At 39.7% G+C, this 4,244-nt stretch overlaps 1 long non-coding RNA gene across 1 annotated transcript; it reads left to right on the forward strand.

Annotated features, from left to right (window-relative positions):
• The first annotated feature begins 733 nt into the window (after positions 1 to 733).
• LOC148700475 (uncharacterized) lies at positions 734 to 2,339 on the forward strand. The gene is made up of 2 exons (XR_015971951.2): positions 734 to 1,068; positions 1,656 to 2,339. It is a non-coding gene; the product is annotated as an uncharacterized LOC148700475 (long non-coding RNA).
• The last annotated feature ends 1,905 nt before the right edge of the window (positions 2,340 to 4,244 follow it).

Below are 4,244 nucleotides of genomic sequence, written 5' to 3' on the forward strand. Positions count from 1 at the left end.
CAAGAGTGACGCCGCCCGCTGTGGATCTTGCGAACCACACCAGCCCCACGACTCGTGTTAAGTTGCACCATGTAGCAATGGAGGGACTTAACGGTGCCTAGAAGATAAAGATTACCTCGGTGATGGACGCATGCGGAGTGACACATAGCACCATATCAATAGAAAACATTTTTCCCCCTAAAAAACTGAAATGCCTGAGAAAATACTTTTGACATATTTGGTTGATCATGAAAAAGTGACAAATTTTCAGAATGCTTATGTTTGATTGAACATCCACTTTTCTGAAAAGGTTATGTGTAATTCTGATTATACCCTTACTAAAAATTAGGTCATTAATGCTTTTTTGGAAAAAAAATAAAAATGGAGTGATTTCTGACCATGGAAAAATAACTTTTTTGTATTATTTATGGAATTTTTTTTTTCATGAAATGTGGAAATTATATTTTCATGAAAATACAATTTTTTTCGTTTTTTTCCTTTGAAAATTCCAACCAAATAAGAGGCATCTCATTAATTTCTCGTTGACCATACTTTTTTTTCTTTCTTTTTCCAAACCAAATGAGCTCTAAAGAAAAATTCTCGGCCTGCTCGGCCAGCCAAATAACAATCAAGAAGTTGAAATATAAGCCACGTAGTATCACAATAAACTTTAAATTTTAACGAGAATAGTCTCAAGGCATGCGGCAGCCAACGTGGAAGAAGGTGAAGACTTTTTCCGCTGCAGAAACACCCTTCTTTCCCAAGTCGGCAGCAGAGAGCCAAACATCAACCGGTCCCACGCTTTCCAGAATCCGAACGGAATGCGCTTCCGTCTCCATCTAGTCCAAAGCGAACTTAAGGAGCTCGTGCAGTCGTGCACGCTTGATACGTTTTGCTGAAAGTGAAGGAAGAGACGACTGTTTTGGTCTTAGCAGCTGCAATCGCAAAGGGCGCGCGGCAAACATTCACTCTCCTCCCTTGTTTGAGGGGCACGTCTTGGAGTCTGCTCCTCAAGGCCAACCACAAATATTTTATCATCTTCTCTGTGGCTGAAGTTTTCCTGTGGAGAAGGATTTATAACCTTAATTGGTAAGTTTCCATAAGGGCTGGCCGGCCGCTCTACTTGGTCGAACAATCTAGTCTGAAAGGTCATATTCATTTCAGCAACTTCTGATTTTCCTCGGCTGTTAATATTCCTCTCAACTCAAAACGCCAAGCTAAATCCCTCCATCTCCGCTACGAGGGCAGAGCAATGTTTTCTTTCTATGGTCGTGATGAAATGCCTTGCATACTTGTAAGCAGAGTTTTGTATAAGTATTCGGTGGTTACCGGAACTTTTGACTCACGATCTCAGATTGAGGGCATGATAGTTGTCATGCCGGAAAGCTCATCCGCAAAAAATCCACCTACCATGATGGCCATTAACTAAAACCTCCATTGAGTTCAAATGAGACAAACTGATCCACAAGTTTGGAAAGCTTCAAACTTGCACTCCGGCAGGGTTGTAGCTCAAATGGTAGAGCCCTCGCGGGTTCGATCCCCTGCATGTCCAATTTAATCACACTTTTGCTACCACCAGGATTTCATGAACTGATACAACCTACCCTTAAATGGAAGGTGTTTTGTGCATCATGAATCAGACGACTGCACTGTTCTTATGGCTTTTTTTTTGTCAGGTGCAGCGCACGTCAGCTGTGGACTCCTCCATTTCCATCTTGCGAGGGGGCAGCGTCAGTGGGAAAACGGAAGCCCTTGGTTCGGCCAGTAGTCGAGCATCGGGCCCAAGCCCGTCCCGGCCCAGGCAATAGTAATTTGCGTACAACTTGAGAATGGGCTTCTCGTCAGACCAGACCAGGCTCACTCTCTCCACTGAATGGGTCTCATCTCAATGCCATGCAACGATATTTTTGAGAAAGACAAGCGACTTGTGAGAAAGATGAAGCTGGAATTTGTGCGAGTACGGATGCCAAAGATTCGCATCTTGGAGTCCTCAAACTTGATGTCACATTTTCTGCGGTAAAACCAAGTCTTCCAGTGGGATAGAAGCCACACCAGTTGGCACAGTTTTATGACGAGACCATTCACAGGAGCTGGACCCCCCTGGGATCACTTGCATACTCTGTTTTCAAGTCAGCCTTGCTGTACATTAGAAAGCTTTTGTAATCATTCGAGTGTTATGGACTGATTTGATGCTGATTCGAGAATCCTTTGATGTTTGGCAGCTGTCATCTTTGTCTAGGGTTCCAAGTCCTTCCAACCTTCACTTCCAATTGGGAAGGCAACATGTAGCTAATTAATCTTAGAGAATTTGATATGTATCACTTCTGTTCAGAAGAAGGTCATGAGTTTGAGGTTGCCCAGATTCATTGTTATTTCGAGGATAGTTTGGTAAGAGTTGTGCACTCTAGAATGCTTTCAGGTAATTTAGGTAGCAAATAGCAAAAAGTAAACTTGTTCTAGAGATTCTTGGCGTTAGTTAAATGGCTTGCCTTTCCTGGAAGAACGCAACCATCTAACCCCAAATTAAAAGAAAGGAAAAGAAAAGGAAATAATAATATTAAAAAAAAAAAAAAAAAGCAACGCTTTCAAAGGAATAAAGAGCATCGCCTCCCAAAGAAATAATGCATGATGTAATCAATTAGCAGCTTCATGATGATGACAATAAAGATGGTGGTGGTGACAGTGATGATGATGGTGTAAGTGGGCGAAGAGGGATGAGCCGTGAGAGGACGTTAAGTCATGCTTCATGTGGAACCTTTGTAATTGATTTAATGGCTATTTTTAGGATGGGTTTAGTTGCTGGATATTTGTTGGTTAAGAGTAGGTTAACAGCTTAAGCAGCCAAATATATGTCAAAAAGTGAGGGTTAATGCTATTAAGTCAAAGCCCCCAAATGCCATTTAACATCGTTAACTTTATTTTACAGAGAAGGGTGAAATAAAGGTAACCACATGAACTCAATTTTCTCTCTCTTTACCTTTTCGCTTTATCACAACTTATCTCACTAATCCAGAAATGTCAATTAAGATAATTTTAACTAGTCATTACCTGGTTAGGGAGTGGGTACAAATAGTTAAATCTATCTACCTTCTGGTCAACTAATTGGCATCTAAATGCAATTTTAGTAGATATATGTGCTTTAGTGACTTACACTAAAAGGATAAAAGAGGTTCCATTTTGTATATTCACCCTTGCATCGCATGTAGTTGATATTAAAACAAATCCAAGAGGAATTAGCCTAAATTGATGATCAGATTGGATGTGGTGTTTGAATGCATGATCTTTTAGCTGTTGACGCTCCTTCCTTTTCCTTTTAACTTTTTTCCCTTTAATATAGAAGCATATTCTTATATACCGAACCTTTGTTATGACAAAATGGATTAAGCTAACTCCATCTAAAACTATTTTAAGATAAAATTGAATGGCTCAACTAAATACTTCCTGAAAAAGCACTTCAAATATAGTTGAGGACTTGACTTATCCAACTCATTTTAAGCCGATCAAATCATCAATATGTAAGGTGTTTCAATATCATAATCCACCCTAAGAAAATGGATCTGAGTATGAATAATAATCAATTGCAGTAAATATATATATGAGAGAAAATGCAAGAATTTGAACTAGAGTTAGTTTCAGCGGTCGCATATCTCTGTTCTGCAATCATACATCATGTGTTTGGTTCTTAGGTAATACATCTCAAAAAATCCGAACCCTAATAATTATAGTAGAGTTTCTCTCTTTTTCTCTAAAGAAAATGCATTTTTTTTCTTTTTTTTTTTAAAAATACACTCTGATAACTTGATTGCATCTGTAAAGTTGCATGAGCATGAAGGCAATCCGAACAAGCCCTATTCACAACAAAGCGTAAACGTTTCACTCCAACCAAACTAGACCAACCTAAGGCATAATTCCATAAGAGGAGATTTAATCTAACCCATTTCAATTGGATCACGCGAGATGTTGGAAATTGTGGTCCATTACTCCAAAATGGATGAAATCTGCATCTAAAATCTTGCCCTATTACTCAAGTGGATCAGATCTATTGATCCGATATACCATGATTCAACTCCATTGCTGCCAAAGTGGGTGCGTGTTAACCAAGCCAGCTATATATACGTCCAAGTATACCCTTGCTGGGGCCAATTCCAAAGCTCTTTCGAAATATATTGGGATGTGAGCTCTCCCCTTGACCTTTAAATATATTAGCTTTTCAATTTCCCGGCCCCACGAAGGAAGGGGACATCTACCGAGCCATGCGCATTAAT

This window comes from Phoenix dactylifera, chromosome 12 (assembly GCF_051530095.1).
Source record: "Phoenix dactylifera cultivar Ajwa chromosome 12, Ajwa_hap1_PhDact_Kaust_v1.1, whole genome shotgun sequence".
Taxonomy (NCBI): Eukaryota; Viridiplantae; Streptophyta; class Magnoliopsida; order Arecales; family Arecaceae; genus Phoenix; species Phoenix dactylifera.